This window comes from Pseudorca crassidens, chromosome 18, assembly GCF_039906515.1.
Source record: "Pseudorca crassidens isolate mPseCra1 chromosome 18, mPseCra1.hap1, whole genome shotgun sequence".
NCBI lineage: Eukaryota > Metazoa > Chordata > Mammalia > Artiodactyla > Delphinidae > Pseudorca > Pseudorca crassidens.
The window spans coordinates 71,348,477-71,362,106 of NC_090313.1; the positions used below are offsets into that span (position 1 = coordinate 71,348,477).

At 36.3% G+C, this 13,630-nt stretch overlaps 1 protein-coding gene across 7 annotated transcripts in view; it reads right to left on the bottom strand.

Annotated features, from left to right (window-relative positions):
• The window catches only part of PDS5B (PDS5 cohesin associated factor B), a 197,610-nt gene that overhangs the window by 152,262 nt on the left and 31,718 nt on the right, over nucleotides 1-13,630 (bottom strand). The gene's annotated exons all lie outside the window — the stretch shown is intronic.

The following is a 13,630-nucleotide window of genomic DNA, read 5'->3' on the forward strand; positions in this document are numbered from 1 at the left end:
ATGAAAAGTATGGCTGATTTCAAAATCTCACTGGACCACTTAAACAGATTAAAGATGGACAGAGTCATAAAAATTAGCAATTTGAAGAAACTATCTAAAATGCAGGGCTAAGAGACAAAGAGAAAAGAAATTTAAAAGGAAATTAAGAGATACTGAAAGATACAAAGAGAACTGTGAAATCCTGGTAGGAGAAATTTTTTTAAAAAAAAGAAACTGTAGGGGAATTCCCTGGCAGTCCAGTGGTTAGGACTCTGAGCTTCCAATGCAGGGGGCACAGGTTCAATCCCTGGCTGGGGAACTAAGATCCCACAAGCCGTGCGGCACGGCCTAAACAAATAAACAGAAGCTTAAAATCACCTTTAACAAAAAAGAAAAAGGAAGAAGAAACTATAAACATGAAAGCAGAATACAAACAAGCACTGTACACAGTAACAAGTCTCATTTGACTAAAATGCTGGGCAACATTATCATGAAAGTTGGGGGGGTATTGATCAGAGTAAAAGAGACTTTTTGTGTCATCTTTGAAAAAGGCTAAGGTATTCATCTTAAAATTAACTTTAAGTATGCAAAACAGAATTTCCAGGGTACGAATTTTTTATAAAAAGTGACTTCCATATGAAAAAGAAATAAGAAACGGAGGGTGACATCAGCATCGTGGAGGCATGAGTCATTCCTCTTATCACTCCCCTTCTATTTACAACTAATCAGAACATCCATAACCCAAAAAAGTACCTCTGCGCAGCACAGCAGGACACCCAAGAGATCCAAACATCTGTTCACCCAACAGTGAGTGGACCTTGCAGGAGGCTGGGAAGCAAGGGCAGTGGTGGCAGGTCCAGCAGAAGGTCAGCAAGACCTTTCTGGCAGAGAAAGTAAAGGTCTGCCCAGCCTCTGCAGCTGGAGGAACCCATTGTTCTGAGGGGAGACCATAGTGACTGGGGGTAGGGAAACAAAAGGGAAGGTGGCAAAGAAAACTGAGGGAAAGTGTATCCTGCTATCTGCCCTGAAATTCTGGCAAGATATTTGGACCCATGGACCTCTGAGCACGCACCAACCCCTGCTACCCCAACTCCAGGATCACCCTACTGGGCTGTGGGCACCCTCAAAGCCCCAAGTGCTGAGCACACACCTCTTCCCACTCTGCTGCCACTCCTTTTCCTCCGCCAGCTTTTTTTATGCACAGGCTCCCAACCTTAGCCAAGAGTCAGTGATGGTAAGAAAAAACAAAAACTTGTGCTATATAGCGCCACCTAGAAAACAAAAGACTCCTAATTACCAACCTACTGAACTGTTAGACTAAAAATAAACAAAGCCTTGCCTAAATAAGGTGTTCACGACTTCAAATGCAACGACAGAAACACTTGTCATCAAACACTATGAAAAAAACAAAGGAACACTGTATCACAAAAAGAATGACAATCTTCCAGCAACAAATACAAATACATGGAATAGTGTGATCTGACTGATAAAGAATTCAAAACAGCTATTATGGAGAAATTTGACAAGCTGTAAGAAAACGCAAAAAAAAAGCAATATAACAACTTGATGAATAAAATTGATGAACAGGAGTACATTACCAAAAAAGACTGAAATTCTAAAAAAAGAACCAAACAACTTCTGGAGCTCAATAAATGAGATGAAGAATGCATTAGAAAGCAATGGAAATAAAGCAGATCAGATGAAGAGAGAATAAGTGACACTGAGGATAGGAACAGAGAATTCAGGTGAAGAGGAGAAGGAACTAAGATTTTTAAAAACTGAAGAAACCCTAGGAGAACTATCAGACTCGATTAGGAGAAGCAATGTAAGATTAACGGGTATACCAGAAAAACAGAAGGAGAAGGTAATAGAAATTATGTTTGAAGAAATAATAGCTAAGAACTTCCAAAGCCTGGGGAAAGAACCGGATAAAAGAAGTCCATGAAGCTAATACACCTTATTATCTAAATGCAAAAAGACCTTCTCCAGACACATTATGTTAAAATTCTCAAGTCAATGATAAAAAACTTTAAGGGCAGCCAGGGGAAAAAAAAAGACGGGAACCCCCTCTCTGACCCCAATTAAACTATCAGCAGATTTTTCAACAGAAACTACACAGGCCAGGAGAGAATGGAATGACAAAGTATTGAAACATTAAAACTGCCAGCTAAGAATACTCTATCCAGCAAAATTACCTTTCAGATATGAAGAAGACATAAAAGCTTTCCCAGACAAACAAAAGTGAGTTCACCACCACCAGACCTGCCTTACGAGAAATGTTGGGATGAGCAATTTAAACTGAAACAAAAAGACAAAAGTACACAAAACTCTAAGGTGATAAATAGAATTAGAAAATTTTTACTTTTTTTACAAAAATATATAAAACTCTTGATTATAACATCAAGGTTAAAGGAAAAGAACACTGAAAATAACTATAGCTACTACAACTTGGTAATGAAATCACAGTATGAAAAGATAATTTGTGACATCAAAATTATAAAGAAGGAAGAGTAAAAGGCTGAAACCTTTATAGATGAGTGAAAATAAGTTGCTATCCACAGAAAAAGGACTATTTACTTATGAAATGGGTTACGTAAACCTTATGGTAACCACCAAGCAAAAATCTAGAACAGAGACACAAAACATAAAAGAAGGGCGGGGGGTGACTGAGCAAATCGCCATGGAAAACCACTACATACAAAGGTAGACAAAAACAGAAAGAAAATGGAAGGACAAAATTACCAGAAGGCAAAACATAAAATGGAGATAGTAAATCTTTACATATCAATAATCACCCTAAACGTAAATGAACTGACCTCACCAACCAAAAGACACATAATAGCTGGATGGATAAAAAAACAAGACCCAGGGCTTCCCTGGTGGCGCAGTGGTTGAGAGTCCGCCTGCCGATGCAGGGGACACGGGTTCATGCCCCGGTCCAGGAAGATCCCACATTCCGTGGAGCGGCTGGGCCCATGAGCCATGGCCGCTGAGCCTGCGTGTCCGGAGCCTGTGCTTTGCAACAGGAGAGGCCACAACTGTGAGAGGCCCGCGTACGGAAAAAAAAAAAAAAAAAAAATCTCCCAATACAGAAAACTCCAGAACCAGACATCTTCACTGAAGAATTAACACCAATCCTCCTCAAACTCTTCCAAAATATTGCGGAGGGAAAATGTCCTAACTCATTCTATGAAGCCAGCATTACCTTGATACCAAAACCAGATAAGGATACCACAGGAAAAAAATATATAGACCAATATTCCTGATCAATATAAAGATGCAAAAATTCTCAACAATATATTAGCAACCAAATTCAAGAATACATGCAAAGGCGTATTACACCATGAGCAAGTGGGATTTATCCCTGGTATGCAAAGAATGATTTAATGTATTTACATCAATAAGTGTAATACATCACATCAATAAAATAAAGGGCAAAAATCACATGATCATCTCAATATTTGCAGAAAAATTACTGACAAAATGCAAAATTCTTTCATGAGGAAACCCCCCAACATACTGGGTATGGAAGGACTATACCTCAATATAAAGGCCATATAGTCAATGGAGAGAAATTGAAAGTGTTTCCCATAAGATCCAGAACAAGACAAGGATGTCCACTCTCACCACTCCTAATCAGTATATTACCAGAAGTACCAGCTAAAACAGTTGCACAACACCAACAAATAAAAGGCATCCAAATCAGAAACAAAGTAAAACTGCTGCTATTTGCTGATATGATCTTACACATGGAATCCCCCCAAAAAAAAAAAAAAAACAAAAAAACTGCTGGAATTAGTCAACAATTTCAGTAAAGTGCAGAATACAAAATCAACATACAGAAATCAGTTGCAGTCCTTTACACTAATGATGGAGCATTTGAAAAAGAAAGAAAACTATCTAGGTTACCATAGCATCAAAAATAATAAAATATTTACAAATGAATTAAACCAAGGAAGTGAAAGGTCTGTATAATGAAAACCGCAAGACTGCTAAAAGAAATTAAAGTCATAGATAAATGGAAAGATATCCCACACTCATGAAACAAAAGAACATCGTTAAAATGGCCACACTAACCAAAGCTATCTACAGTTTCAACACAATCCCCATCAAATAAAAGGCCATTCTTCATAGGAATAGAGGAAATAATTCTAAAATTTATGGGACCCACAAAAGATCCCAAACAGCCAAAGCAATTCTGAGAAAAAAAGAACAAAGCCAGAGATATCACACTTCCAGATTTCAAACTATACCACAAGCCATAGTAATAAAGACAGTATGATACAAGCACAAAAATAGACACATCAGCCAATGAATAAGGAGCCCAGAATTAAATCCCAGCACATAAGGTCAACAGATATTCACCAAGGGAGCTGAAAATACCCAACAGGGAAAGAACAGTCTCTTCAACAAATGATGGTGGGAAAACTGGAGAAATACATGCAGAACAAAGAAACTGGACCTCAATCTAACACCACTCACAAAAATTAACTCAAAGTGGATCAAAGACAAACACAAGACCTGATACCATTTAACTTCTAGAAGAAAATGTAGGGATGAAGCTCACCTGGTTTTGGCAATGAATTTTTAGACTTCACCAAAAACAGCAAAAGCAAAAATCAACAAATGGGACTACATCAAACTCAAAAGCTTCTGCACAGCAAAAGAAACAGCAAAATCAAAAAACGTACAGAGAGAAAATTTACCCAAACCATATATTGGATAATGAGTTAATATACAAAATATAAAGAACTTAACAACAAAAAATCCAATTAAAAAATGGGCAGAAGAAATAGACATTTTCCCAAAAAGAACATCAAAATGGCCAACAGGCATATGAAGAGATGCTTGACATCACACTAATCATCAGGGAAATACAAATCAACACCACAATGATATATCCCCTCACACATGTTAGCATGGCCATCACCAAGAAGACATGAGACAACAAGTGCTGGCAAAGATGTGGTGAAAAGGGAACTCTTATAAATTGTTGGTGGGAATGTAAATTGGTCCAAGCACTATGGAAAACAACATGATTGTTCAATAAAAACAACATGGCTGTTCCTCAAAAAAAATAAAAATAGATCTACCATACAATCCAGCAATTACACTTCTAAGTATATACTCAAAGGAAATAAAAACAGGATTTTGATGAAATTCATGCACTTTCATGTTTATCACAGTATTATTCACAATAACCAGGATATTGAAAAACCCCAAAGGCCATCAATGGATAAATGGATAAAACAGAGGTGGTATATATACACAAAGGAATATTATTCAACCATGAGAAAGGAGGTTATCCCGCCATTGCGAAAACATGGATGGAACTTGAGCACATTACGCTAAGTGAGGTAAATCAGGGAAAGACATGTTATCGCTTATAAGTGGAATCCAAAAAGTTAAACATATAAAAAACACAGTAACATGGTGGTTGCCAGGGGATGCATGGGGTAGAAAGAATGGGGGATAAGACTAATGATGTTCAGGGGTACAAACTTGTAACAAGTAGTAAATAAGCCATATAGATCTATGCACAGAATAATATAGACAATAATGTTGTACTATAATTATGCAATGTGATTAGTACCACTACTTCAGCAATCATATTACAGTATATGAATGTATCAAAGTAATATGCTGTACACCTCAGACTTACACAATGTTACATATCAAGTTTATTCAATTAAAAGAAACTTTAATAAAAAAGGAAGAAAAAGAAATGGATTGTGGTAAAATAAAAATAAATCTTTAAAAAGAAATAAAAGCAAGCAAAGAAAAGGGAAAGGTTGGGCAAACAGAAAATGGAAACTACAAGAAAAAGAAAAGTGGGTACCTACATTATTATCAGACCAAACAGATTTTAAAACATAAAGAGTTATAAGACATCATCATAAAGAAGTCATCACAAAATAATTAAAATCGTGTAATCACCAGGAAGGTAATTTTAAATTTATATGAACTATTAAATGACATTAAAATACAGCAAAAATTGATAAAACCACAGGGATAAACGTATATATATCCATGAACAGAGTACAAAGAGTTTTAACACCTTTTCCACTGCTGACATACACTAGAAAAATTAACAAAGATATAGAAAACTTAAGATAATTAACAAGCTTGACTTGTTGGTCATTTATAGAACCCTGCACCCTTACACATTCTTCTCAAGCACAATATATAACACTTAGAAAAATTAAGCACGATCTGGCATACAACAAATTCAAAAGAATCCAAATCTCACCGACCACATCATTCTGACTAAAATGTCATCAATCAGTAGAAAACAAAAAGATAAATATGTCCATGTGTTAGGAAATGTAAAAACACACAAATAATAATTATAACAGAGATATAAGAAAAAATAGATACAAAACTTGTAGTAATTAGGGAAAGTAGTATAGAAAGGAAAATGGAGAGCCTTTTATGTTTATACTGAAAAGAAAAAAACGGTTAAAATAAAGAAGTTAAGCATGAAACCTAAGGAGCCAGGAAAAGAAAATAAGAATAAAACAAAAATGAACCCAAAGAATAGAGGAAAAAAATAATAAAGAGCAGAAATTAATTAGGAGAATACATCTAAACAGCCAAAAATTGGCAAATTTCTGATAAGGCTGATCAAGAATAGAAACTTTTAAAATTAACATTAGGAATAAAAAAAGAATGTAACTACAGACATTAGTATGGGTATTAAAAGCATGATAAAGAATACTTTAAGCCAAGGATTGGCAAAGTTTTTCTTAAAAGACTAGACAATAAATGCTTTTGGCTTATGGCTCATACCTTATTTCCTAACTGCACTTACATCACTAAAGCAATCACAGACAATATGAATGCGTGTGGCTGTATTCCAATAAAACTTTATTTACAAAAAGAGGCAGGCAGCCCATGGGCAATAGTTTGCTGACCCCTGCTTTATGCCAATAAATCTGGCAACTCAGGTGATATAATTTCCTAGAAAAACAACATAAATAACAAAACCTTATTCTAGAAGAAATTTAAAAATCTAAATATACCAGTAATCATTAAAGAAACTGAAAACTGAAATCTTCCCACAAACGAAACATCAGGCTTAATGAGCTGTTTCAAATTTTCAAAGAACAGAATGGTTCCATCTTATACAAAAGCTTCCAGAAAACAGACACAGAGAGAATATTTTCCATCTTTCTGTGAAACTAATAAAACTCTGACATGAAAATCAAAAAATACTACAAAGACTCATAAGCAAACATACATACATGGATTAACCACATAACTCCAGCAACGTATCTTAAAAGACAGCTATATCACAGCACTGCTCAACAGAACTTCCTGCAATGGAAACGCTCTATAATTTGCACTGTCCAATATCATAGCTGCTAGCTACAATTAACACTTGAAATGTGGTTGGTATGCCTAAGAAACTGGATTTTAATTTTGCTTAATTCTCATTAAAATTAAACTGCCATATGGGGCTAGTGGCTTCTATATTGGACAGTGTAGCTATCTTATGACCAACTTGGGTTTATCCTAATAATGCAAGGTTGGTTTATAACCAGAAAAATCTATCAACATCATCTACCACACCAACACACTGAAGGAAGAAAGAAAACTATCTCAACACATGCAGAAATCAATGCCCATTTGCTAAATATACAAGAAAAGAAAATACGCTTACCTAAATAAAGGTTATCTACCAAAAACCAACAACGAACATCATTCTTAATGGTGAAACGTATCAAGTATTCCCTCTAAAGCCAAAAAATAATAATAATTCCACTATCACTACTGCTCTTTAATATTTACCAGAAGATTCTAGCTAGTACACTAAGAAAAGGAAATCAGTGTATAAGGATTAGAAAGAAACTACAGTCTCATTATTTGCAGGTGATATAATTTGCTATGTAGAAACTCATAAACAGCAAAATATTGGGAAACAAAAAGCTTAATAAGGTAGGCAGATTAGTATGCAAAAATCTACTGCATTTCCATACACCAGCCAAAGCAACTGAAAATGTAAAATTAAAAAAAAATTTCAAGGTACATTTTAAAGCTCTAACCAAACATGTTTAAGACCTATATGATGAAAAACTGTAACACCTTACTAAAAAACATTATATAAAATCTAAATGCTTACAAAGATATACTATGTTTATATCATAAAGACAGCAATTCTCCCCCGAAGTATCTTATAGATAAATAAGTCAACAGAGCACCTGAAAGACCTTAGCACCAGATTTTAAAATTATTCAGATGTGCAAAAAGCTAAAACACACATGAAAAATGAAGTGGGGAGGAATTTGCCCTAACAGAAAGCATAAGTTATTACAGTGAGGACAGACATAGATCATGGAACAGAAATGAGTCTAAAAATAGACCTACACACATATGGTAACTTGATTGTGATAGAGTTAGTTTTGCAGATCAATGCAGAAAAGATGGACTCTTTAACAAAGGAATCTGAATATTCATAAAGGAAAAAATGGATTTCAATCCCTACCCCACTACTGATGAAAAAAAACAAAAGCATACCCAGTGAAATGAAATGAAAGACAAAGGTTTAAAACAAGAGACATTTTTTATTACCCAAGTCTGGAAAGATTTCTTAAACCAAACTAAATATAAATAAAAAATAAACCATGAAATAAAAGATTAATAACCTTTACTACATTAAAATTAATATCTCAATATGGGAGAAGGTATTTACAACTCAACTTTTTTTTAAAGTTAGTAACCAGAATATACACACGTACAAATAGGGAAGAAACACACAACCAAACAGAAAAAAAGTGTCACTATCAGGTGCATTACAAAAGACGAATAAATATCCACTAAACGTTTGACAAGTTGTCCCCTCTCTCCTTTGTAATGAGAAAAATAAAAATTAAGACCACAATAAGGAAGGATTTTCACACAATGAATTAGCAAAAATTGAAACAGGTAATAACACCATTATTAAACCAGATGCTAGCAACGGAAATGAAACTGCCACAGTTGGTTTAAACTACTCTTATTTAACCCTTGTGGTTCACTAGGGACCACCCTCCTCCCAAGCACATGTAACAAACCTGAGCTCCATTTGCAAGAAAGAAGCTAACCACACTGTTTGCCACATTGGTCCCTTCCTTTCAGATATTTGTATCTCTTACTTATCTCATATTTTCACAGTCAAGATACCCAAAACAATGTGGGTATGTGCCTGCCTCCCCTACAACCATTACACCCCTCTTTGATAATGTAGCTGCAATGAATTTAGGGTAGCAGTAATATCTAACTCCATTAAATAGGCCCTAACTGCCCTAGATAATCAGAATAACTCCATCTCCCTAAAAAGTAAATACATGGTTTACAGTAAAACAGATTTAAGCTGATGGGGATATGCCAATTCTCCAAGCCAGAGGTACTGATACACAGGTGGTTCAACCATAGATCAGGAATTTGTTTTAGCTGAGACAAATAATAAATATGCACATGAGGGATTCCCTGGTGGCGCAGTGGTTGAGAGTCCGCCTGCCGATGATGCAGGGGACATGGGTTCGTGCCCCGGTCCGGGAAGATCCCACATGCCGCGGAGCGGCTAGGCCCATAAGCCATGGCCGCTGAGCCTGCGCGTCCGGAGCCTGTGCTCCGCAACGGGAGAGGCCACAGCAGTGAGAGGCCTGCGTACCGCGAAAAAAAAAAAATCCACATGATTTCACTTCTCACTAATGTACAATCTCTCTCTTGCAAATGAGTTCTCTCTGCAAAGACTGTCAACATCAGAGAATCTATTAATGAATGAATTATATTGACAGGCAAAAGAAAAAAAAAGCACAAGACCATCTAAATTAAACTACTCCCTATTCCTGATTTATATAAATCTCTCTTAGAACAAATCAGGAAAAGAGGAGAGATTCTTTAATATAATGAACAGTACCTTTCAGAAGTAAAGAGCAAATAATTAAACTTAGTTACAAAACACGAGAGCATTTCCACTTAGACAAGTGCAAGATAAGAGTGCTCACAGGGACTTCCCTAGTGGTGCAGTGGTTAAGAATCCGTCTGCCAATGCCCTGGTCCGGGAAGATCCCACATGCTGCAGAGCAACTAAGCCCTCGGGCGCCACTACTAATGAGCCCTCGCGCCACAACCACTGAAGCCCGCGTGCCTAGAGCCCGTGCTCCGCAACGAGAAGCCACCACAATGAGAAGCCCGTACACCGCAACGAAGAGTAGCCCCCACTTGCCGCAACTAGAGAAAGCCTGCGCGAAGTAACAAAGACCCAACGCAGCCAAAATTAAATTAATTAATTAATTTAAAAAAAAAAAAAGAGTGCTCACAGTATCCATTTGGATTCGTGAAGTGTCAAGGAACAAAATTTCCTACTCCAACTACATTCAACATCAAAAAAGAGTTTATTGTCTTGGGGAAATAAACAGTAATCCCAAAGTAGAGAAGGCTTTCGGTATGGTTCCATTACTGCTTTTGACTCTAATTCTATCCCATGTCCTTGACTCTGTCTTCTCCACATGCCAGTTTGAACCCCAAGATACCAGGCAATGGCAACATGGGCTACATTTTTTTTTAATATATTTACATGCAGAGACGAGTGTGACAGAAAAGTATGTAAAATTACATGCCCTACAACAGTAAAGTTAAGCAATTTTTGGTATAAACATACAAAACTAAACGTGATGATGCAATTTATGTGCTGACCCAGATCAAAGTCCAAAATACATCATTAAATTGAAAAGGCAAAACAATACATATAGCATGACCTCCATTTGTATTTTTCAAATATAAATTTTAAATAAAAAAAGTAATTGCCAGTTCTAGCTTAGCACTTTGAAATATTTCTAGAACTCAAGATGTAACTACTAAGGAAGTCTTTGGCTGCAGGCAAGTACATTACGACAATAGTATTTTGAAAACAAAAGGCTACTTTTAGATTGCCAAATTATTGTATTTACTACATAGTAAATGAAAGAATAAAACTAACATTCATTGAGCATCTATTTGCCAGGAACTACATAAATTACTTTTACGTATTCAATACTTGGTGTTACTCATCTTTCTAGCAACCCTGAAATATATGAGGTTCATGCTTATAAAGGATTAATAGAAGCAACATGTCCATAGCCCACAGGTCATAACTCTTGTAATTGACAAAGCTGGAATTCAATTCCAAATTTAATTCCAATAGAATATTATTCTGCCATTAAATGAAAGAAGGAAATCCTGCCATTTGCAACAACACAGATGGAACTGGAGGGCATTATGCTAAGTGAAATAAGTCAGAGAGAGAAAGACAAATACTATATGATCTCACTTATATGTGGAATCTAAACAAAACAAAAAACTGAATTCACAGATAGAGAGAACAAATTACATTGGTGGCTGCCAGAGCTGGAGGGTGAGGTGGACAAAATGGGTGAACGTGGTCAAAAAGTACAAACTTCCAGTTATAAGATAAGTCATGGGGATGTAAGTGCAGCATGGTGACTATAATTAATAATACTGCATTGTATATTTGAAATTTGCTAAGAGAGTAAATCTTAAAAAGTTCTTTCCAGGGCTTCCCTGGTGGCGCAGTAGTTGAGAGTCCACCTGCCGATGCAGGGGACACGGGCTCATGCCCTGGTCCAGGAAGATCCCACATGCCGCGAGCAGCTGGGCCCGTGAGCCATGGCCGCTGAGGCTGCGTGTCCGGAGCCTGTGCTCCGCAACGGGAGAGGCCACAACAGTGAGAGACCCGCGTACCACAAAAAAAAAAAAAAAAAAAGTTATTTCCATAAAAAAAAAAAATGTGTAGGTGTGGTGATAGATGTTAACTATAACTAGACTTATTGTGGTGATCATTTCACAATATATACAAATACCAAATCATTATGCTGTACACATGAAACTAATATGGTATATATCAATCATATCTCAATTTTTTAAACATTTTTTTAAAGATTTTTTTAATGTGGACCATTTTTAAAGTCTTTATTGAATTTGTTACAATATTGCTTCTGTTTTATGTTTTGTTCTTTTGGCGACAAGGTATGTGGGATCCTAGCTCCCTGACCAGGGATTGGACCTGCACCCCCTGCACTGTAAGGCAAAGTCCCAACCACTGGACCGCCAGGGAAGTCTCAATTTTTTTTAACATTTTAACTTTACTAAGTAGCCCTTATCGTCCATTAATTCCCCATATATTTAACTTTCCACAGTTTGCCACCCTTTGAAACTCAATGTCCTTTTCCTTCATCTTGTCAGTTCTCTAAAAATGCATTGCTCTTTTGTCAGTCTAATTTGTAGGGTCCCAGCCAATGAATTTAGGATGGATAGAGGAAACAGATTTTTTCCTCCTATACAAGAAATTAGTAAAAGTCAGATTTTTATTCACGTATGTATGTATAGGAGTTCACAGAAAACTGTGACTCAAGGAGACATTTAAAATCTGAGGCTTATATGGCATCTTAATAGGAGATGGGCATTGATAGGAAAACAAATGACTTTTTGAAAAGATAAGTGGGCCCTGACAAGAACAAATGGGAGACAGGGAAGTTTTGTGACAATGTCTGTTTAGGTGTGGTGTGGAGACTTCTCATCTCCAGTGATAAGAGTCAGTCTTCCATGGCTGCTCCAGGAAGGGTATTTATGACAATTGAGTTCTTTGGGGAAGCTATGCTTTTAGGCAGATAAGAGATTTCAGGAACTCAAATGCCTTCTTCTCAAAATAATTTTTATGCCATGATAGCTTATTCTGGACCCCTTCAAGTGTCAAGACTATAGCAACAGAGGAGAGAGACTGGGCTCAACTCTGAATACAACAAGGATAAGTGGGGATTTATATAACAAAAACAAAAAACGTTCGCGCTTCAAAGGGTAACATCAAGAAAGTGTAACAGCTACCAACAGAATGAGAGAAAATTTATGTAAATCATATACATATCTGCTAAGGGGCTTGTATCTAGAGTATACAAAGAACTATCACAATTCAATTTTAAAATGGCAAAGGATCTGAATAGTTTTCCAAAGATACACAAGTGGTTAATACATACATGAAAAGTTGCTCAACATCATTAACCATCAGGAAATGCAAATCAAAACCACAATGAGATACCAGCTCACACCCACTAGGATGGCTATAATCAAAAAGACAGACAATAACAAGTGTGGGCAAAGATGTAGAGAAATTAAAACCTTCATACACTGATGGCAGGAATGTAAAATGGTGCTGTAGCTTTGGCTTTTCCTCGAACAGTTAAACCAAGTTAACATATGATCCAACAGAAATAAAAACATGTCTGCACATAAACTTTTACACGAATGCTCATTATAGTATTACTCATAATAGCTAAAGTGAAAACAACCCAAATACCCATCAACTAATGAATGGATAAAATATAGTCTAGCCATATAATGGAATATTTGGCAATAACAAGAAATGAAGTACTGACATATACCGCAACACAGATGAACTTTGGCAACATTAAGTTAAAGACACCAATTACAAGGGACCAAATATTAAATGATTCCACTAATATGAAATGTACAGAATAGGCAGATCTATAGAGACAGAAAGCAGATTAGTGGTTGCAGAGGGGAGGGGAAGGGAGATGAGACGTTAGGGGGTGTTGGCTAAAAGGTGTGGGTTTCTTTGCGGGATAATGAAATATTCTAAAATTGACTGTGGTAA